This window comes from Schistocerca cancellata, unplaced genomic scaffold (genome assembly GCF_023864275.1).
Source record: "Schistocerca cancellata isolate TAMUIC-IGC-003103 unplaced genomic scaffold, iqSchCanc2.1 HiC_scaffold_320, whole genome shotgun sequence".
In the NCBI taxonomy this organism is placed as follows: domain Eukaryota; kingdom Metazoa; phylum Arthropoda; class Insecta; order Orthoptera; family Acrididae; genus Schistocerca; species Schistocerca cancellata.
Window position 1 is genome coordinate 34,517 of NW_026046338.1, and position 18,358 is coordinate 52,874.

General features: G+C 54.8%; 42 non-coding genes across 42 annotated transcripts; 34 read left to right on the forward strand and 8 right to left on the reverse strand.

Annotated features, from left to right (window-relative positions):
• Positions 1–346: 346 nt before the first annotated feature.
• On the forward strand, positions 347–419 carry Trnam-cau (transfer RNA methionine (anticodon CAU)). Its single transcript has one exon. It is a non-coding gene; the product is annotated as a tRNA-Met (tRNA).
• Positions 420–723: 304 nt separating this feature from the next.
• Trnae-uuc (transfer RNA glutamic acid (anticodon UUC)) lies at positions 724–795 on the forward strand. The gene has a single exon. It is a non-coding gene; the product is annotated as a tRNA-Glu (tRNA).
• A 198-nt stretch (positions 796–993) lies between these two features.
• Trnai-aau (transfer RNA isoleucine (anticodon AAU)) lies at positions 994–1,067 on the forward strand. The gene has a single exon. It is a non-coding gene; the product is annotated as a tRNA-Ile (tRNA).
• A 603-nt stretch (positions 1,068–1,670) lies between these two features.
• On the reverse strand, positions 1,671–1,742 carry Trnag-ucc (transfer RNA glycine (anticodon UCC)). Its single transcript has one exon. It is a non-coding gene; the product is annotated as a tRNA-Gly (tRNA).
• A 340-nt stretch (positions 1,743–2,082) lies between these two features.
• Trnag-gcc (transfer RNA glycine (anticodon GCC)) lies at positions 2,083–2,153 on the forward strand. Its single transcript has one exon. It is a non-coding gene; the product is annotated as a tRNA-Gly (tRNA).
• Positions 2,154–2,533: 380 nt separating this feature from the next.
• Trnam-cau (transfer RNA methionine (anticodon CAU)) lies at positions 2,534–2,606 on the forward strand. The gene has a single exon. It is a non-coding gene; the product is annotated as a tRNA-Met (tRNA).
• Positions 2,607–2,910: 304 nt separating this feature from the next.
• Positions 2,911–2,982, forward strand: Trnae-uuc (transfer RNA glutamic acid (anticodon UUC)). The gene has a single exon. It is a non-coding gene; the product is annotated as a tRNA-Glu (tRNA).
• Positions 2,983–3,180: 198 nt separating this feature from the next.
• Positions 3,181–3,254, forward strand: Trnai-aau (transfer RNA isoleucine (anticodon AAU)). Its single transcript has one exon. It is a non-coding gene; the product is annotated as a tRNA-Ile (tRNA).
• Positions 3,255–3,857: 603 nt separating this feature from the next.
• Positions 3,858–3,929, reverse strand: Trnag-ucc (transfer RNA glycine (anticodon UCC)). The gene has a single exon. It is a non-coding gene; the product is annotated as a tRNA-Gly (tRNA).
• Positions 3,930–4,269: 340 nt separating this feature from the next.
• On the forward strand, positions 4,270–4,340 carry Trnag-gcc (transfer RNA glycine (anticodon GCC)). Its single transcript has one exon. It is a non-coding gene; the product is annotated as a tRNA-Gly (tRNA).
• Positions 4,341–4,720: 380 nt separating this feature from the next.
• On the forward strand, positions 4,721–4,793 carry Trnam-cau (transfer RNA methionine (anticodon CAU)). Its single transcript has one exon. It is a non-coding gene; the product is annotated as a tRNA-Met (tRNA).
• Positions 4,794–5,097: 304 nt separating this feature from the next.
• Trnae-uuc (transfer RNA glutamic acid (anticodon UUC)) lies at positions 5,098–5,169 on the forward strand. Its single transcript has one exon. It is a non-coding gene; the product is annotated as a tRNA-Glu (tRNA).
• A 198-nt stretch (positions 5,170–5,367) lies between these two features.
• Trnai-aau (transfer RNA isoleucine (anticodon AAU)) lies at positions 5,368–5,441 on the forward strand. Its single transcript has one exon. It is a non-coding gene; the product is annotated as a tRNA-Ile (tRNA).
• Positions 5,442–6,044: 603 nt separating this feature from the next.
• Positions 6,045–6,116, reverse strand: Trnag-ucc (transfer RNA glycine (anticodon UCC)). Its single transcript has one exon. It is a non-coding gene; the product is annotated as a tRNA-Gly (tRNA).
• Positions 6,117–6,456: 340 nt separating this feature from the next.
• Positions 6,457–6,527, forward strand: Trnag-gcc (transfer RNA glycine (anticodon GCC)). The gene has a single exon. It is a non-coding gene; the product is annotated as a tRNA-Gly (tRNA).
• A 380-nt stretch (positions 6,528–6,907) lies between these two features.
• Trnam-cau (transfer RNA methionine (anticodon CAU)) lies at positions 6,908–6,980 on the forward strand. Its single transcript has one exon. It is a non-coding gene; the product is annotated as a tRNA-Met (tRNA).
• Positions 6,981–7,284: 304 nt separating this feature from the next.
• Trnae-uuc (transfer RNA glutamic acid (anticodon UUC)) lies at positions 7,285–7,356 on the forward strand. The gene has a single exon. It is a non-coding gene; the product is annotated as a tRNA-Glu (tRNA).
• A 198-nt stretch (positions 7,357–7,554) lies between these two features.
• On the forward strand, positions 7,555–7,628 carry Trnai-aau (transfer RNA isoleucine (anticodon AAU)). Its single transcript has one exon. It is a non-coding gene; the product is annotated as a tRNA-Ile (tRNA).
• Positions 7,629–8,231: 603 nt separating this feature from the next.
• On the reverse strand, positions 8,232–8,303 carry Trnag-ucc (transfer RNA glycine (anticodon UCC)). The gene has a single exon. It is a non-coding gene; the product is annotated as a tRNA-Gly (tRNA).
• Positions 8,304–8,643: 340 nt separating this feature from the next.
• On the forward strand, positions 8,644–8,714 carry Trnag-gcc (transfer RNA glycine (anticodon GCC)). The gene has a single exon. It is a non-coding gene; the product is annotated as a tRNA-Gly (tRNA).
• A 380-nt stretch (positions 8,715–9,094) lies between these two features.
• Positions 9,095–9,167, forward strand: Trnam-cau (transfer RNA methionine (anticodon CAU)). Its single transcript has one exon. It is a non-coding gene; the product is annotated as a tRNA-Met (tRNA).
• A 304-nt stretch (positions 9,168–9,471) lies between these two features.
• Trnae-uuc (transfer RNA glutamic acid (anticodon UUC)) lies at positions 9,472–9,543 on the forward strand. Its single transcript has one exon. It is a non-coding gene; the product is annotated as a tRNA-Glu (tRNA).
• Positions 9,544–9,741: 198 nt separating this feature from the next.
• On the forward strand, positions 9,742–9,815 carry Trnai-aau (transfer RNA isoleucine (anticodon AAU)). The gene has a single exon. It is a non-coding gene; the product is annotated as a tRNA-Ile (tRNA).
• A 603-nt stretch (positions 9,816–10,418) lies between these two features.
• Trnag-ucc (transfer RNA glycine (anticodon UCC)) lies at positions 10,419–10,490 on the reverse strand. The gene has a single exon. It is a non-coding gene; the product is annotated as a tRNA-Gly (tRNA).
• A 340-nt stretch (positions 10,491–10,830) lies between these two features.
• On the forward strand, positions 10,831–10,901 carry Trnag-gcc (transfer RNA glycine (anticodon GCC)). The gene has a single exon. It is a non-coding gene; the product is annotated as a tRNA-Gly (tRNA).
• A 380-nt stretch (positions 10,902–11,281) lies between these two features.
• Positions 11,282–11,354, forward strand: Trnat-cgu (transfer RNA threonine (anticodon CGU)). The gene has a single exon. It is a non-coding gene; the product is annotated as a tRNA-Thr (tRNA).
• A 304-nt stretch (positions 11,355–11,658) lies between these two features.
• Positions 11,659–11,730, forward strand: Trnae-uuc (transfer RNA glutamic acid (anticodon UUC)). Its single transcript has one exon. It is a non-coding gene; the product is annotated as a tRNA-Glu (tRNA).
• A 198-nt stretch (positions 11,731–11,928) lies between these two features.
• Trnai-aau (transfer RNA isoleucine (anticodon AAU)) lies at positions 11,929–12,002 on the forward strand. Its single transcript has one exon. It is a non-coding gene; the product is annotated as a tRNA-Ile (tRNA).
• Positions 12,003–12,605: 603 nt separating this feature from the next.
• Trnag-ucc (transfer RNA glycine (anticodon UCC)) lies at positions 12,606–12,677 on the reverse strand. Its single transcript has one exon. It is a non-coding gene; the product is annotated as a tRNA-Gly (tRNA).
• A 340-nt stretch (positions 12,678–13,017) lies between these two features.
• Trnag-gcc (transfer RNA glycine (anticodon GCC)) lies at positions 13,018–13,088 on the forward strand. Its single transcript has one exon. It is a non-coding gene; the product is annotated as a tRNA-Gly (tRNA).
• A 380-nt stretch (positions 13,089–13,468) lies between these two features.
• On the forward strand, positions 13,469–13,541 carry Trnam-cau (transfer RNA methionine (anticodon CAU)). The gene has a single exon. It is a non-coding gene; the product is annotated as a tRNA-Met (tRNA).
• A 304-nt stretch (positions 13,542–13,845) lies between these two features.
• Trnae-uuc (transfer RNA glutamic acid (anticodon UUC)) lies at positions 13,846–13,917 on the forward strand. The gene has a single exon. It is a non-coding gene; the product is annotated as a tRNA-Glu (tRNA).
• Positions 13,918–14,115: 198 nt separating this feature from the next.
• Positions 14,116–14,189, forward strand: Trnai-aau (transfer RNA isoleucine (anticodon AAU)). The gene has a single exon. It is a non-coding gene; the product is annotated as a tRNA-Ile (tRNA).
• A 603-nt stretch (positions 14,190–14,792) lies between these two features.
• Positions 14,793–14,864, reverse strand: Trnag-ucc (transfer RNA glycine (anticodon UCC)). The gene has a single exon. It is a non-coding gene; the product is annotated as a tRNA-Gly (tRNA).
• Positions 14,865–15,204: 340 nt separating this feature from the next.
• Trnag-gcc (transfer RNA glycine (anticodon GCC)) lies at positions 15,205–15,275 on the forward strand. The gene has a single exon. It is a non-coding gene; the product is annotated as a tRNA-Gly (tRNA).
• A 380-nt stretch (positions 15,276–15,655) lies between these two features.
• Positions 15,656–15,728, forward strand: Trnat-cgu (transfer RNA threonine (anticodon CGU)). Its single transcript has one exon. It is a non-coding gene; the product is annotated as a tRNA-Thr (tRNA).
• A 304-nt stretch (positions 15,729–16,032) lies between these two features.
• On the forward strand, positions 16,033–16,104 carry Trnae-uuc (transfer RNA glutamic acid (anticodon UUC)). Its single transcript has one exon. It is a non-coding gene; the product is annotated as a tRNA-Glu (tRNA).
• A 198-nt stretch (positions 16,105–16,302) lies between these two features.
• Trnai-aau (transfer RNA isoleucine (anticodon AAU)) lies at positions 16,303–16,376 on the forward strand. Its single transcript has one exon. It is a non-coding gene; the product is annotated as a tRNA-Ile (tRNA).
• A 603-nt stretch (positions 16,377–16,979) lies between these two features.
• Positions 16,980–17,051, reverse strand: Trnag-ucc (transfer RNA glycine (anticodon UCC)). The gene has a single exon. It is a non-coding gene; the product is annotated as a tRNA-Gly (tRNA).
• A 340-nt stretch (positions 17,052–17,391) lies between these two features.
• Positions 17,392–17,462, forward strand: Trnag-gcc (transfer RNA glycine (anticodon GCC)). The gene has a single exon. It is a non-coding gene; the product is annotated as a tRNA-Gly (tRNA).
• Positions 17,463–17,842: 380 nt separating this feature from the next.
• Positions 17,843–17,915, forward strand: Trnam-cau (transfer RNA methionine (anticodon CAU)). The gene has a single exon. It is a non-coding gene; the product is annotated as a tRNA-Met (tRNA).
• A 304-nt stretch (positions 17,916–18,219) lies between these two features.
• On the forward strand, positions 18,220–18,291 carry Trnae-uuc (transfer RNA glutamic acid (anticodon UUC)). The gene has a single exon. It is a non-coding gene; the product is annotated as a tRNA-Glu (tRNA).
• The last annotated feature ends 67 nt before the right edge of the window (positions 18,292–18,358 follow it).

The window sequence follows — 18,358 nt, forward strand, 5'->3', positions numbered from 1 at the left end:
GGCTTTCGCGCTTGAGATGCACGATCCACAAGAATATATAGCTGGATTCCCTTGAGAAGAACCGAGAACGCAGCACTCGCGGGTCCCCACTAGGACGCTCGCATCATGTTCTACAGACTAGCGCCGGCCTGGCCTCACAAGTTGCTGTGTCCAGGTGCCTCCGAGGCACTGAACTTTAACGACAAGGAGTGCTGCCTATCGTTGCAACAGCTGCAGCAACACCGCAATCAAATGGGCCGGCAATGCACGTGTAGTAACAGAACACGTTATCCAGGAAGTACAGTGTCTCTACGTCTAATATTGGGTACGGGGTTTACCTATTTTCGAGGGCAAGCGGTGCACCCGTGCCTCGGTAGCGCAGTAGGCAGCGCGTAAGTCTCATAATCTTAAGGTCGTGAGTTCGATCCTCACCCGGGGCATTTAATTTTCTGTGACTGATGGTGGTGCTGTTGCTAGGGCACCAACTTATTTCTTGATTGTTATCCACGACGTTTCAACGCTTCAGCGGGAAAATGTTTACTCCCTGTTATTGCTACTTACAGCTTCCCTTTTCCTCTTCTCCCAGCAGAGCATGAAGCCAAAAGCATTGCTCTGAGACGTTTGAGGTGTGCGCCTTGCCAGTCAGTATGCGCAAAGATGCTCGCAAAGAGAGAAGGGCGACGACGCGGGACTCGACACGAAATGCGCCAAGCGACCGTCCGAAGCGTCGAGTGAGCGCCCACGTCCGGTGTGGTCTGGTGGCTAGGATACCTGGCTTTCACCCAGGAGGCCCGGGTTCAATTCCCGGTACCGGAACGGAATTTTTCCCACACGAATCGTGACAAGTTTGAGCTGTCCGAACTGCCGTTTCCCGTCCTGCTCGCAATATAGCTACTGTTTCGTGAGCGTTAGCAGGATACAGACAAGGGAAGCAGACACACGACGACCATAGAAATGACGTATGGCTTCATGCCACATGTTTCGAGCGTAGGGCTGAGCATCTGCGTCCGTCGAGGCCCGTTAGCTCAGTTGGTTAGAGCGTCGTGCTAATAACGCGAAGGTCGTGGGTTCGATCCCCCCACGGGCCATTACGCTTTTACTACCACGAAAAGGCAGCGCCGATTTCAGCTGGCGAGTGTGATGACCAAAAGATCATCACTCTGCGTGGAAGCCGACAGACAGAGGATCCGACCCGACTTGTCGGGAAGCGCTACAGCATTCACTCGGCAATGGCCATCATATGTTGAATACACTGGTTCTCATACGATAAAGAGAAAATGAAAGAAAGTGTCCGATTGCCGATATGTAACAACTTTGGCCCTTGTCAGTACTTGGGCGGGTGAGCGCATGGGAACACAGGGTGCTGTTGGCAGTTTCGCTTCCTATTTTTCTTTCTCCTTTGTTTTCGGAGCTACAGCCCGATTCGGTCAGGGAGACGCCACCGTGAAATGAAGGGGCGTGCTGTGTGTCCATCGCCTCGCCTCGCCTCTCCTTACCTCTCTCAGTCGTTTCTCGTGCTTGTCGTTTTGATATAGGCCGATTGGAGAGCGTCAGCTCTCGCGTCAGCTGAGCAAAGTCGAGACAAGTCGAGACACACTATCTATAGGCTGGTCTGCAGCGAGTAAGAGGCGGCAAAACATTAATGTAAGGGCGCGTGGCAAAAGTACTCATACGCGAAATTAAAAGCCTGCTGCGGTGGCCGGGAATCGAACCCGGATCAACTGCTTGGAAGGCAACTATGCTGACCATTACACCACCACCGCACAAGCGAGCGCCCCGACGCCGCGCGGTGTCGGCTTCCCGCCTGTCGGCAGCGGCCGAAGGTGATCGTACCTGCAGGCGCATTTCGAGGTAGGCTAGGGGAACACATCCAGTTGCATTCGGACGGCGTATCCACGCACACTTCGCATCCTTTGGCAAGAGTCGGCGCCGGCGACGCAAGAGTACGCAGAGGACCGCGTTCTGGCGGCATTTTTAAGCAGTGCAGTGCAGGATTCAGCGTCTGCAGCATCTTCTCGACAGAATGCTACGGCGCTCGACGGCAGTCCCACTTTCCCTTGCGACATGCGTTCGGGAAGCAGCGTGAACGTACTACCGCCCCGAGCATCGGTGGTTCAGTGGTAGAATGCTCGCCTGCCACGCGGGCGGCCCGGGTTCGATTCCCGGCCGATGCATCATTTTGCTTTTCCCGCGATAGTGCTGCCGTGTGGCTTTCGCGCTTGAGATGCACGATCCACAAGAATATATAGCTGGATTCCCTTGAGAAGAACCGAGAACGCAGCACTCGCGGGTCCCCACTAGGACGCTCGCATCATGTTCTACAGACTAGCGCCGGCCTGGCCTCACAAGTTGCTGTGTCCAGGTGCCTCCGAGGCACTGAACTTTAACGACAAGGAGTGCTGCCTATCGTTGCAACAGCTGCAGCAACACCGCAATCAAATGGGCCGGCAATGCACGTGTAGTAACAGAACACGTTATCCAGGAAGTACAGTGTCTCTACGTCTAATATTGGGTACGGGGTTTACCTATTTTCGAGGGCAAGCGGTGCACCCGTGCCTCGGTAGCGCAGTAGGCAGCGCGTAAGTCTCATAATCTTAAGGTCGTGAGTTCGATCCTCACCCGGGGCATTTAATTTTCTGTGACTGATGGTGGTGCTGTTGCTAGGGCACCAACTTATTTCTTGATTGTTATCCACGACGTTTCAACGCTTCAGCGGGAAAATGTTTACTCCCTGTTATTGCTACTTACAGCTTCCCTTTTCCTCTTCTCCCAGCAGAGCATGAAGCCAAAAGCATTGCTCTGAGACGTTTGAGGTGTGCGCCTTGCCAGTCAGTATGCGCAAAGATGCTCGCAAAGAGAGAAGGGCGACGACGCGGGACTCGACACGAAATGCGCCAAGCGACCGTCCGAAGCGTCGAGTGAGCGCCCACGTCCGGTGTGGTCTGGTGGCTAGGATACCTGGCTTTCACCCAGGAGGCCCGGGTTCAATTCCCGGTACCGGAACGGAATTTTTCCCACACGAATCGTGACAAGTTTGAGCTGTCCGAACTGCCGTTTCCCGTCCTGCTCGCAATATAGCTACTGTTTCGTGAGCGTTAGCAGGATACAGACAAGGGAAGCAGACACACGACGACCATAGAAATGACGTATGGCTTCATGCCACATGTTTCGAGCGTAGGGCTGAGCATCTGCGTCCGTCGAGGCCCGTTAGCTCAGTTGGTTAGAGCGTCGTGCTAATAACGCGAAGGTCGTGGGTTCGATCCCCCCACGGGCCATTACGCTTTTACTACCACGAAAAGGCAGCGCCGATTTCAGCTGGCGAGTGTGATGACCAAAAGATCATCACTCTGCGTGGAAGCCGACAGACAGAGGATCCGACCCGACTTGTCGGGAAGCGCTACAGCATTCACTCGGCAATGGCCATCATATGTTGAATACACTGGTTCTCATACGATAAAGAGAAAATGAAAGAAAGTGTCCGATTGCCGATATGTAACAACTTTGGCCCTTGTCAGTACTTGGGCGGGTGAGCGCATGGGAACACAGGGTGCTGTTGGCAGTTTCGCTTCCTATTTTTCTTTCTCCTTTGTTTTCGGAGCTACAGCCCGATTCGGTCAGGGAGACGCCACCGTGAAATGAAGGGGCGTGCTGTGTGTCCATCGCCTCGCCTCGCCTCTCCTTACCTCTCTCAGTCGTTTCTCGTGCTTGTCGTTTTGATATAGGCCGATTGGAGAGCGTCAGCTCTCGCGTCAGCTGAGCAAAGTCGAGACAAGTCGAGACACACTATCTATAGGCTGGTCTGCAGCGAGTAAGAGGCGGCAAAACATTAATGTAAGGGCGCGTGGCAAAAGTACTCATACGCGAAATTAAAAGCCTGCTGCGGTGGCCGGGAATCGAACCCGGATCAACTGCTTGGAAGGCAACTATGCTGACCATTACACCACCACCGCACAAGCGAGCGCCCCGACGCCGCGCGGTGTCGGCTTCCCGCCTGTCGGCAGCGGCCGAAGGTGATCGTACCTGCAGGCGCATTTCGAGGTAGGCTAGGGGAACACATCCAGTTGCATTCGGACGGCGTATCCACGCACACTTCGCATCCTTTGGCAAGAGTCGGCGCCGGCGACGCAAGAGTACGCAGAGGACCGCGTTCTGGCGGCATTTTTAAGCAGTGCAGTGCAGGATTCAGCGTCTGCAGCATCTTCTCGACAGAATGCTACGGCGCTCGACGGCAGTCCCACTTTCCCTTGCGACATGCGCTCGGGAAGCAGCGTGAACGTACTACCGCCCCGAGCATCGGTGGTTCAGTGGTAGAATGCTCGCCTGCCACGCGGGCGGCCCGGGTTCGATTCCCGGCCGATGCATCATTTTGCTTTTCCCGCGATAGTGCTGCCGTGTGGCTTTCGCGCTTGAGATGCACGATCCACAAGAATATATAGCTGGATTCCCTTGAGAAGAACCGAGAACGCAGCACTCGCGGGTCCCCACTAGGACGCTCGCATCATGTTCTACAGACTAGCGCCGGCCTGGCCTCACAAGTTGCTGTGTCCAGGTGCCTCCGAGGCACTGAACTTTAACGACAAGGAGTGCTGCCTATCGTTGCAACAGCTGCAGCAACACCGCAATCAAATGGGCCGGCAATGCACGTGTAGTAACAGAACACGTTATCCAGGAAGTACAGTGTCTCTACGTCTAATATTGGGTACGGGGTTTACCTATTTTCGAGGGCAAGCGGTGCACCCGTGCCTCGGTAGCGCAGTAGGCAGCGCGTAAGTCTCATAATCTTAAGGTCGTGAGTTCGATCCTCACCCGGGGCATTTAATTTTCTGTGACTGATGGTGGTGCTGTTGCTAGGGCACCAACTTATTTCTTGATTGTTATCCACGACGTTTCAACGCTTCAGCGGGAAAATGTTTACTCCCTGTTATTGCTACTTACAGCTTCCCTTTTCCTCTTCTCCCAGCAGAGCATGAAGCCAAAAGCATTGCTCTGAGACGTTTGAGGTGTGCGCCTTGCCAGTCAGTATGCGCAAAGATGCTCGCAAAGAGAGAAGGGCGACGACGCGGGACTCGACACGAAATGCGCCAAGCGACCGTCCGAAGCGTCGAGTGAGCGCCCACGTCCGGTGTGGTCTGGTGGCTAGGATACCTGGCTTTCACCCAGGAGGCCCGGGTTCAATTCCCGGTACCGGAACGGAATTTTTCCCACACGAATCGTGACAAGTTTGAGCTGTCCGAACTGCCGTTTCCCGTCCTGCTCGCAATATAGCTACTGTTTCGTGAGCGTTAGCAGGATACAGACAAGGGAAGCAGACACACGACGACCATAGAAATGACGTATGGCTTCATGCCACATGTTTCGAGCGTAGGGCTGAGCATCTGCGTCCGTCGAGGCCCGTTAGCTCAGTTGGTTAGAGCGTCGTGCTAATAACGCGAAGGTCGTGGGTTCGATCCCCCCACGGGCCATTACGCTTTTACTACCACGAAAAGGCAGCGCCGATTTCAGCTGGCGAGTGTGATGACCAAAAGATCATCACTCTGCGTGGAAGCCGACAGACAGAGGATCCGACCCGACTTGTCGGGAAGCGCTACAGCATTCACTCGGCAATGGCCATCATATGTTGAATACACTGGTTCTCATACGATAAAGAGAAAATGAAAGAAAGTGTCCGATTGCCGATATGTAACAACTTTGGCCCTTGTCAGTACTTGGGCGGGTGAGCGCATGGGAACACAGGGTGCTGTTGGCAGTTTCGCTTCCTATTTTTCTTTCTCCTTTGTTTTCGGAGCTACAGCCCGATTCGGTCAGGGAGACGCCACCGTGAAATGAAGGGGCGTGCTGTGTGTCCATCGCCTCGCCTCGCCTCTCCTTACCTCTCTCAGTCGTTTCTCGTGCTTGTCGTTTTGATATAGGCCGATTGGAGAGCGTCAGCTCTCGCGTCAGCTGAGCAAAGTCGAGACAAGTCGAGACACACTATCTATAGGCTGGTCTGCAGCGAGTAAGAGGCGGCAAAACATTAATGTAAGGGCGCGTGGCAAAAGTACTCATACGCGAAATTAAAAGCCTGCTGCGGTGGCCGGGAATCGAACCCGGATCAACTGCTTGGAAGGCAACTATGCTGACCATTACACCACCACCGCACAAGCGAGCGCCCCGACGCCGCGCGGTGTCGGCTTCCCGCCTGTCGGCAGCGGCCGAAGGTGATCGTACCTGCAGGCGCATTTCGAGGTAGGCTAGGGGAACACATCCAGTTGCATTCGGACGGCGTATCCACGCACACTTCGCATCCTTTGGCAAGAGTCGGCGCCGGCGACGCAAGAGTACGCAGAGGACCGCGTTCTGGCGGCATTTTTAAGCAGTGCAGTGCAGGATTCAGCGTCTGCAGCATCTTCTCGACAGAATGCTACGGCGCTCGACGGCAGTCCCACTTTCCCTTGCGACATGCGTTCGGGAAGCAGCGTGAACGTACTACCGCCCCGAGCATCGGTGGTTCAGTGGTAGAATGCTCGCCTGCCACGCGGGCGGCCCGGGTTCGATTCCCGGCCGATGCATCATTTTGCTTTTCCCGCGATAGTGCTGCCGTGTGGCTTTCGCGCTTGAGATGCACGATCCACAAGAATATATAGCTGGATTCCCTTGAGAAGAACCGAGAACGCAGCACTCGCGGGTCCCCACTAGGACGCTCGCATCATGTTCTACAGACTAGCGCCGGCCTGGCCTCACAAGTTGCTGTGTCCAGGTGCCTCCGAGGCACTGAACTTTAACGACAAGGAGTGCTGCCTATCGTTGCAACAGCTGCAGCAACACCGCAATCAAATGGGCCGGCAATGCACGTGTAGTAACAGAACACGTTATCCAGGAAGTACAGTGTCTCTACGTCTAATATTGGGTACGGGGTTTACCTATTTTCGAGGGCAAGCGGTGCACCCGTGCCTCGGTAGCGCAGTAGGCAGCGCGTAAGTCTCATAATCTTAAGGTCGTGAGTTCGATCCTCACCCGGGGCATTTAATTTTCTGTGACTGATGGTGGTGCTGTTGCTAGGGCACCAACTTATTTCTTGATTGTTATCCACGACGTTTCAACGCTTCAGCGGGAAAATGTTTACTCCCTGTTATTGCTACTTACAGCTTCCCTTTTCCTCTTCTCCCAGCAGAGCATGAAGCCAAAAGCATTGCTCTGAGACGTTTGAGGTGTGCGCCTTGCCAGTCAGTATGCGCAAAGATGCTCGCAAAGAGAGAAGGGCGACGACGCGGGACTCGACACGAAATGCGCCAAGCGACCGTCCGAAGCGTCGAGTGAGCGCCCACGTCCGGTGTGGTCTGGTGGCTAGGATACCTGGCTTTCACCCAGGAGGCCCGGGTTCAATTCCCGGTACCGGAACGGAATTTTTCCCACACGAATCGTGACAAGTTTGAGCTGTCCGAACTGCCGTTTCCCGTCCTGCTCGCAATATAGCTACTGTTTCGTGAGCGTTAGCAGGATACAGACAAGGGAAGCAGACACACGACGACCATAGAAATGACGTATGGCTTCATGCCACATGTTTCGAGCGTAGGGCTGAGCATCTGCGTCCGTCGAGGCCCGTTAGCTCAGTTGGTTAGAGCGTCGTGCTAATAACGCGAAGGTCGTGGGTTCGATCCCCCCACGGGCCATTACGCTTTTACTACCACGAAAAGGCAGCGCCGATTTCAGCTGGCGAGTGTGATGACCAAAAGATCATCACTCTGCGTGGAAGCCGACAGACAGAGGATCCGACCCGACTTGTCGGGAAGCGCTACAGCATTCACTCGGCAATGGCCATCATATGTTGAATACACTGGTTCTCATACGATAAAGAGAAAATGAAAGAAAGTGTCCGATTGCCGATATGTAACAACTTTGGCCCTTGTCAGTACTTGGGCGGGTGAGCGCATGGGAACACAGGGTGCTGTTGGCAGTTTCGCTTCCTATTTTTCTTTCTCCTTTGTTTTCGGAGCTACAGCCCGATTCGGTCAGGGAGACGCCACCGTGAAATGAAGGGGCGTGCTGTGTGTCCATCGCCTCGCCTCGCCTCTCCTTACCTCTCTCAGTCGTTTCTCGTGCTTGTCGTTTTGATATAGGCCGATTGGAGAGCGTCAGCTCTCGCGTCAGCTGAGCAAAGTCGAGACAAGTCGAGACACACTATCTATAGGCTGGTCTGCAGTGAGTAAGAGGCGGCAAAACATTAATGTAAGGGCGCGTGGCAAAAGTACTCATACGCGAAATTAAAAGCCTGCTGCGGTGGCCGGGAATCGAACCCGGATCAACTGCTTGGAAGGCAACTATGCTGACCATTACACCACCACCGCACAAGCGAGCGCCCCGACGCCGCGCGGTGTCGGCTTCCCGCCTGTCGGCAGCGGCCGAAGGTGATCGTACCTGCAGGCGCATTTCGAGGTAGGCTAGGGGAACACATCCAGTTGCATTCGGACGGCGTATCCACGCACACTTCGCATCCTTTGGCAAGAGTCGGCGCCGGCGACGCAAGAGTACGCAGAGGACCGCGTTCTGGCGGCATTTTTAAGCAGTGCAGTGCAGGATTCAGCGTCTGCAGCATCTTCTCGACAGAATGCTACGGCGCTCGACGGCAGTCCCACTTTCCCTTGCGACATGCGCTCGGGAAGCAGCGTGAACGTACTACCGCCCCGAGCATCGGTGGTTCAGTGGTAGAATGCTCGCCTGCCACGCGGGCGGCCCGGGTTCGATTCCCGGCCGATGCATCATTTTGCTTTTCCCGCGATAGTGCTGCCGTGTGGCTTTCGCGCTTGAGATGCACGATCCACAAGAATATATAGCTGGATTCCCTTGAGAAGAACCGAGAACGCAGCACTCGCGGGTCCCCACTAGGACGCTCGCATCATGTTCTACAGACTAGCGCCGGCCTGGCCTCACAAGTTGCTGTGTCCAGGTGCCTCCGAGGCACTGAACTTTAACGACAAGGAGTGCTGCCTATCGTTGCAACAGCTGCAGCAACACCGCAATCAAATGGGCCGGCAATGCACGTGTAGTAACAGAACACGTTATCCAGGAAGTACAGTGTCTCTACGTCTAATATTGGGTACGGGGTTTACCTATTTTCGAGGGCAAGCGGTGCACCCGTGCCTCGGTAGCGCAGTAGGCAGCGCGTAAGTCTCATAATCTTAAGGTCGTGAGTTCGATCCTCACCCGGGGCATTTAATTTTCTGTGACTGATGGTGGTGCTGTTGCTAGGGCACCAACTTATTTCTTGATTGTTATCCACGACGTTTCAACGCTTCAGCGGGAAAATGTTTACTCCCTGTTATTGCTACTTACAGCTTCCCTTTTCCTCTTCTCCCAGCAGAGCATGAAGCCAAAAGCATTGCTCTGAGACGTTTGAGGTGTGCGCCTTGCCAGTCAGTATGCGCAAAGATGCTCGCAAAGAGAGAAGGGCGACGACGCGGGACTCGACACGAAATGCGCCAAGCGACCGTCCGAAGCGTCGAGTGAGCGCCCACGTCCGGTGTGGTCTGGTGGCTAGGATACCTGGCTTTCACCCAGGAGGCCCGGGTTCAATTCCCGGTACCGGAACGGAATTTTTCCCACACGAATCGTGACAAGTTTGAGCTGTCCGAACTGCCGTTTCCCGTCCTGCTCGCAATATAGCTACTGTTTCGTGAGCGTTAGCAGGATACAGACAAGGGAAGCAGACACACGACGACCATAGAAATGACGTATGGCTTCATGCCACATGTTTCGAGCGTAGGGCTGAGCATCTGCGTCCGTCGAGGCCCGTTAGCTCAGTTGGTTAGAGCGTCGTGCTAATAACGCGAAGGTCGTGGGTTCGATCCCCCCACGGGCCATTACGCTTTTACTACCACGAAAAGGCAGCGCCGATTTCAGCTGGCGAGTGTGATGACCAAAAGATCATCACTCTGCGTGGAAGCCGACAGACAGAGGATCCGACCCGACTTGTCGGGAAGCGCTACAGCATTCACTCGGCAATGGCCATCATATGTTGAATACACTGGTTCTCATACGATAAAGAGAAAATGAAAGAAAGTGTCCGATTGCCGATATGTAACAACTTTGGCCCTTGTCAGTACTTGGGCGGGTGAGCGCATGGGAACACAGGGTGCTGTTGGCAGTTTCGCTTCCTATTTTTCTTTCTCCTTTGTTTTCGGAGCTACAGCCCGATTCGGTCAGGGAGACGCCACCGTGAAATGAAGGGGCGTGCTGTGTGTCCATCGCCTCGCCTCGCCTCTCCTTACCTCTCTCAGTCGTTTCTCGTGCTTGTCGTTTTGATATAGGCCGATTGGAGAGCGTCAGCTCTCGCGTCAGCTGAGCAAAGTCGAGACAAGTCGAGACACACTATCTATAGGCTGGTCTGCAGCGAGTAAGAGGCGGCAAAACATTAATGTAAGGGCGCGTGGCAAAAGTACTCATACGCGAAATTAAAAGCCTGCTGCGGTGGCCGGGAATCGAACCCGGATCAACTGCTTGGAAGGCAACTATGCTGACCATTACACCACCACCGCACAAGCGAGCGCCCCGACGCCGCGCGGTGTCGGCTTCCCGCCTGTCGGCAGCGGCCGAAGGTGATCGTACCTGCAGGCGCATTTCGAGGTAGGCTAGGGGAACACATCCAGTTGCATTCGGACGGCGTATCCACGCACACTTCGCATCCTTTGGCAAGAGTCGGCGCCGGCGACGCAAGAGTACGCAGAGGACCGCGTTCTGGCGGCATTTTTAAGCAGTGCAGTGCAGGATTCAGCGTCTGCAGCATCTTCTCGACAGAATGCTACGGCGCTCGACGGCAGTCCCACTTTCCCTTGCGACATGCGCTCGGGAAGCAGCGTGAACGTACTACCGCCCCGAGCATCGGTGGTTCAGTGGTAGAATGCTCGCCTGCCACGCGGGCGGCCCGGGTTCGATTCCCGGCCGATGCATCATTTTGCTTTTCCCGCGATAGTGCTGCCGTGTGGCTTTCGCGCTTGAGATGCACGATCCACAAGAATATATAGCTGGATTCCCTTGAGAAGAACCGAGAACGCAGCACTCGCGGGTCCCCACTAGGACGCTCGCATCATGTTCTACAGACTAGCGCCGGCCTGGCCTCACAAGTTGCTGTGTCCAGGTGCCTCCGAGGCACTGAACTTTAACGACAAGGAGTGCTGCCTATCGTTGCAACAGCTGCAGCAACACCGCAATCAAATGGGCCGGCAATGCACGTGTAGTAACAGAACACGTTATCCAGGAAGTACAGTGTCTCTACGTCTAATATTGGGTACGGGGTTTACCTATTTTCGAGGGCAAGCGGTGCACCCGTGCCTCGGTAGCGCAGTAGGCAGCGCGTAAGTCTCGTAATCTTAAGGTCGTGAGTTCGATCCTCACCCGGGGCATTTAATTTTCTGTGACTGATGGTGGTGCTGTTGCTAGGGCACCAACTTATTTCTTGATTGTTATCCACGACGTTTCAACGCTTCAGCGGGAAAATGTTTACTCCCTGTTATTGCTACTTACAGCTTCCCTTTTCCTCTTCTCCCAGCAGAGCATGAAGCCAAAAGCATTGCTCTGAGACGTTTGAGGTGTGCGCCTTGCCAGTCAGTATGCGCAAAGATGCTCGCAAAGAGAGAAGGGCGACGACGCGGGACTCGACACGAAATGCGCCAAGCGACCGTCCGAAGCGTCGAGTGAGCGCCCACGTCCGGTGTGGTCTGGTGGCTAGGATACCTGGCTTTCACCCAGGAGGCCCGGGTTCAATTCCCGGTACCGGAACGGAATTTTTCCCACACGAATCGTGACAAGTTTGAGCTGTCCGAACTGCCGTTTCCCGTCCTGCTCGCAATATAGCTACTGTTTCGTGAGCGTTAGCAGGATACAGACAAGGGAAGCAGACACACGACGACCATAGAAATGACGTATGGCTTCATGCCACATGTTTCGAGCGTAGGGCTGAGCATCTGCGTCCGTCGAGGCCCGTTAGCTCAGTTGGTTAGAGCGTCGTGCTAATAACGCGAAGGTCGTGGGTTCGATCCCCCCACGGGCCATTACGCTTTTACTACCACGAAAAGGCAGCGCCGATTTCAGCTGGCGAGTGTGATGACCAAAAGATCATCACTCTGCGTGGAAGCCGACAGACAGAGGATCCGACCCGACTTGTCGGGAAGCGCTACAGCATTCACTCGGCAATGGCCATCATATGTTGAATACACTGGTTCTCATACGATAAAGAGAAAATGAAAGAAAGTGTCCGATTGCCGATATGTAACAACTTTGGCCCTTGTCAGTACTTGGGCGGGTGAGCGCATGGGAACACAGGGTGCTGTTGGCAGTTTCGCTTCCTATTTTTCTTTCTCCTTTGTTTTCGGAGCTACAGCCCGATTCGGTCAGGGAGACGCCACCGTGAAATGAAGGGGCGTGCTGTGTGTCCATCGCCTCGCCTCGCCTCTCCTTACCTCTCTCAGTCGTTTCTCGTGCTTGTCGTTTTGATATAGGCCGATTGGAGAGCGTCAGCTCTCGCGTCAGCTGAGCAAAGTCGAGACAAGTCGAGACACACTATCTATAGGCTGGTCTGCAGCGAGTAAGAGGCGGCAAAACATTAATGTAAGGGCGCGTGGCAAAAGTACTCATACGCGAAATTAAAAGCCTGCTGCGGTGGCCGGGAATCGAACCCGGATCAACTGCTTGGAAGGCAACTATGCTGACCATTACACCACCACCGCACAAGCGAGCGCCCCGACGCCGCGCGGTGTCGGCTTCCCGCCTGTCGGCAGCGGCCGAAGGTGATCGTACCTGCAGGCGCATTTCGAGGTAGGCTAGGGGAACACATCCAGTTGCATTCGGACGGCGTATCCACGCACACTTCGCATCCTTTGGCAAGAGTCGGCGCCGGCGACGCAAGAGTACGCAGAGGACCGCGTTCTGGCGGCATTTTTAAGCAGTGCAGTGCAGGATTCAGCGTCTGCAGCATCTTCTCGACAGAATGCTACGGCGCTCGACGGCAGTCCCACTTTCCCTTGCGACATGCGCTCGGGAAGCAGCGTGAACGTACTACCGCCCCGAGCATCGGTGGTTCAGTGGTAGAATGCTCGCCTGCCACGCGGGCGGCCCGGGTTCGATTCCCGGCCGATGCATCATTTTGCTTTTCCCGCGATAGTGCTGCCGTGTGGCTTTCGCGCTTGAGATGCACGATCCACAAGAATATATAGCTGGATTCCCTTGAGAAGAACCGAGAACGCAGCACTCGCGGGTCCCCACTAGGACGCTCGCATCATGTTCTACAGACTAGCGCCGGCCTGGCCTCACAAGTTGCTGTGTCCAGGTGCCTCCGAGGCACTGAACTTTAACGACAAGGAGTGCTGCCTATCGTTGCAACAGCTGCAGCAACACCGCAATCAAATGGGCCGGCAATGCACGTGTAGTAACAGAACACGTTATCCAGGAAGTACAGTGTCTCTACGTCTAATATTGGGTACGGGGTTTACCTATTTTCGAGGGCAAGCGGTGCACCCGTGCCTCGGTAGCGCAGTAGGCAGCGCGTAAGTCTCATAATCTTAAGGTCGTGAGTTCGATCCTCACCCGGGGCATTTAATTTTCTGTGACTGATGGTGGTGCTGTTGCTAGGGCACCAACTTATTTCTTGATTGTTATCCACGACGTTTCAACGCTTCAGCGGGAAAATGTTTACTCCCTGTTATTGCTACTTACAGCTTCCCTTTTCCTCTTCTCCCAGCAGAGCATGAAGCCAAAAGCATTGCTCTGAGACGTTTGAGGTGTGCGCCTTGCCAGTCAGTATGCGCAAAGATGCTCGCAAAGAGAGAAGGGCGACGACGCGGGACTCGACACGAAATGCGCCAAGCGACCGTCCGAAGCGTCGAGTGAGCGCCCACGTCCGGTGTGGTCTGGTGGCTAGGATACCTGGCTTTCACCCAGGAGGCCCGGGTTCAATTCCCGGTACCGGAACGGAATTTTTCCCACACGAATCGTGACAAGTTTGAGCTGTCCGAACTGCCGTTTCCCGTCCTGCTCGCAATATAGCTACTGTTTCGTGAGCGTTAGCAGGATACAGACAAGGGAAGCAGACACACGACGACCATAGAAATGACGTATGGCTTCATGCCACATGTTTCGAGCGTAGGGCTGAGCATCTGCGTCCGTCGAGGCCCGTTAGCTCAGTTGGTTAGAGCGTCGTGCTAATAACGCGAAGGTCGTGGGTTCGATCCCCCCACGGGCCATTACGCTTTTACTACCACGAAAAGGCAGCGCCGATTTCAGCTGGCGAGTGTGATGACCAAAAGATCATCACTCTGCGTGGAAGCCGACAGACAGAGGATCCGACCCGACTTGTCGGGAAGCGCTACAGCATTCACTCGGCAATGGCCATCATATGTTGAATACACTGGTTCTCATACGATAAAGAGAAAATGAAAGAAAGTGTCCGATTGCCGATATGTAACAACTTTGGCCCTTGTCAGTACTTGGGCGGGTGAGCGCATGGGAACACAGGGTGCTGTTGGCAGTTTCGCTTCCTATTTTTCTTTCTCCTTTGTTTTCGGAGCTACAGCCCGATTCGGTCAGGGAGACGCCACCGTGAAATGAAGGGGCGTGCTGTGTGTCCATCGCCTCGCCTCGCCTCTCCTTACCTCTCTCAGTCGTTTCTCGTGCTTGTCGTTTTGATATAGGCCGATTGGAGAGCGTCAGCTCTCGCGTCAGCTGAGCAAAGTCGAGACAAGTCGAGACACACTATCTATAGGCTGGTCTGCAGCGAGTAAGAGGCGGCAAAACATTAATGTAAGGGCGCGTGGCAAAAGTACTCATACGCGAAATTAAAAGCCTGCTGCGGTGGCCGGGAATCGAACCCGGATCAACTGCTTGGAAGGCAACTATGCTGACCATTACACCACCACCGCACAAGCGAGCGCCCCGACGCCGCGCGGTGTCGGCTTCCCGCCTGTCGGCAGCGGCCGAAGGTGATCGTACCTGCAGGCGCATTTCGAGGTAGGCTAGGGGAACACATCCAGTTGCATTCGGACGGCGTATCCACGCACACTTCGCATCCTTTGGCAAGAGTCGGCGCCGGCGACGCAAGAGTACGCAGAGGACCGCGTTCTGGCGGCATTTTTAAGCAGTGCAGTGCAGGATTCAGCGTCTGCAGCATCTTCTCGACAGAATGCTACGGCGCTCGACGGCAGTCCCACTTTCCCTTGCGACATGCGCTCGGGAAGCAGCGTGAACGTACTACCGCCCCGAGCATCGGTGGTTCAGTGGTAGAATGCTCGCCTGCCACGCGGGCGGCCCGGGTTCGATTCCCGGCCGATGCATCATTTTGCTTTTCCCGCGATAGTGCTGCCGTGTGGCTTTCGCGCTTGAGATGCACGATCCACAAGAATATATAGCTGGATTCCCTTGAGAAGAACCGAGAACGCAGCACTCGCGGGTCCCCACTAGGACGCTCGCATCATGTTCTACAGACTAGCGCCGGCCTGGCCTCACAAGTTGCTGTGTCCAGGTGCCTCCGAGGCACTGAACTTTAACGACAAGGAGTGCTGCCTATCGTTGCAACAGCTGCAGCAACACCGCAATCAAATGGGCCGGCAATGCACGTGTAGTAACAGAACACGTTATCCAGGAAGTACAGTGTCTCTACGTCTAATATTGGGTACGGGGTTTACCTATTTTCGAGGGCAAGCGGTGCACCCGTGCCTCGGTAGCGCAGTAGGCAGCGCGTAAGTCTCGTAATCTTAAGGTCGTGAGTTCGATCCTCACCCGGGGCATTTAATTTTCTGTGACTGATGGTGGTGCTGTTGCTAGGGCACCAACTTATTTCTTGATTGTTATCCACGACGTTTCAACGCTTCAGCGGGAAAATGTTTACTCCCTGTTATTGCTACTTACAGCTTCCCTTTTCCTCTTCTCCCAGCAGAGCATGAAGCCAAAAGCATTGCTCTGAGACGTTTGAGGTGTGCGCCTTGCCAGTCAGTATGCGCAAAGATGCTCGCAAAGAGAGAAGGGCGACGACGCGGGACTCGACACGAAATGCGCCAAGCGACCGTCCGAAGCGTCGAGTGAGCGCCCACGTCCGGTGTGGTCTGGTGGCTAGGATACCTGGCTTTCACCCAGGAGGCCCGGGTTCAATTCCCGGTACCGGAACGGAATTTTTCCCACACGAATCGTGACAAGTTTGAGCTGTCCGAACTGCCGTTTCCCGTCCTGCTCGCAATATAGCTACTGTTTCGTGAGCGTTAGCAGGATACAGACAAGGGAAGCAGACACACGACGACCATAGAAATGACGTATGGCTTCATGCCACATGTTTCGAGCGTAGGGCTGAGCATCTGCGTCCGTCGAGGCCCGTTAGCTCAGTTGGTTAGAGCGTCGTGCTAATAACGCGAAGGTCGTGGGTTCGATCCCCCCACGGGCCATTACGCTTTTACTACCACGAAAAGGCAGCGCCGATTTCAGCTGGCGAGTGTGATGACCAAAAGATCATCACTCTGCGTGGAAGCCGACAGACAGAGGATCCGACCCGACTTGTCGGGAAGCGCTACAGCATTCACTCGGCAATGGCCATCATATGTTGAATACACTGGTTCTCATACGATAAAGAGAAAATGAAAGAAAGTGTCCGATTGCCGATATGTAACAACTTTGGCCCTTGTCAGTACTTGGGCGGGTGAGCGCATGGGAACACAGGGTGCTGTTGGCAGTTTCGCTTCCTATTTTTCTTTCTCCTTTGTTTTCGGAGCTACAGCCCGATTCGGTCAGGGAGACGCCACCGTGAAATGAAGGGGCGTGCTGTGTGTCCATCGCCTCGCCTCGCCTCTCCTTACCTCTCTCAGTCGTTTCTCGTGCTTGTCGTTTTGATATAGGCCGATTGGAGAGCGTCAGCTCTCGCGTCAGCTGAGCAAAGTCGAGACAAGTCGAGACACACTATCTATAGGCTGGTCTGCAGCGAGTAAGAGGCGGCAAAACATTAATGTAAGGGCGCGTGGCAAAAGTACTCATACGCGAAATTAAAAGCCTGCTGCGGTGGCCGGGAATCGAACCCGGATCAACTGCTTGGAAGGCAACTATGCTGACCATTACACCACCACCGCACAAGCGAGCGCCCCGACGCCGCGCGGTGTCGGCTTCCCGCCTGTCGGCAGCGGCCGAAGGTGATCGTACCTGCAGGCGCATTTCGAGGTAGGCTAGGGGAACACATCCAGTTGCATTCGGACGGCGTATCCACGCACACTTCGCATCCTTTGGCAAGAGTCGGCGCCGGCGACGCAAGAGTACGCAGAGGACCGCGTTCTGGCGGCATTTTTAAGCAGTGCAGTGCAGGATTCAGCGTCTGCAGCATCTTCTCGACAGAATGCTACGGCGCTCGACGGCAGTCCCACTTTCCCTTGCGACATGCGCTCGGGAAGCAGCGTGAACGTACTACCGCCCCGAGCATCGGTGGTTCAGTGGTAGAATGCTCGCCTGCCACGCGGGCGGCCCGGGTTCGATTCCCGGCCGATGCATCATTTTGCTTTTCCCGCGATAGTGCTGCCGTGTGGCTTTCGCGCTTGAGATGCACGATCCACAAGAATATATAGCTGGATTCCCTTGAGAAGAACCGAGAACGCAGCACTCGCGGGTCCCCACTAGGACGCTCGCATCATGTTCTACAGACTAGCGCCGGCCTGGCCTCACAAGTTGCTGTGTCCAGGTGCCTCCGAGGCACTGAACTTTAACGACAAGGAGTGCTGCCTATCGTTGCAACAGCTGCAGCAACACCGCAATCAAATGGGCCGGCAATGCACGTGTAGTAACAGAACACGTTATCCAGGAAGTACAGTGTCTCTACGTCTAATATTGGGTACGGGGTTTACCTATTTTCGAGGGCAAGCGGTGCACCCGTGCCTCGGTAGCGCAGTAGGCAGCGCGTAAGTCTCATAATCTTAAGGTCGTGAGTTCGATCCTCACCCGGGGCATTTAATTTTCTGTGACTGATGGTGGTGCTGTTGCTAGGGCACCAACTTATTTCTTGATTGTTATCCACGACGTTTCAACGCTTCAGCGGGAAAATGTTTACTCCCTGTTATTGCTACTTACAGCTTCCCTTTTCCTCTTCTCCCAGCAGAGCATGAAGCCAAAAGCATTGCTCTGAGACGTTTGAGGTGTGCGCCTTGCCAGTCAGTATGCGCAAAGATGCTCGCAAAGAGAGAAGGGCGACGACGCGGGACTCGACACGAAATGCGCCAAGCGACCGTCCGAAGCGTCGAGTGAGCGCCCACGTCCGGTGTGGTCTGGTGGCTAGGATACCTGGCTTTCACCCAGGAGGCCCGGGTTCAATTCCCGGTACCGGAACGGAATTTTTCCCACACGAATCGTGACAAGTTTGAGCTGTCCGAACTGCCGTTTCCCGTCCTGCTCG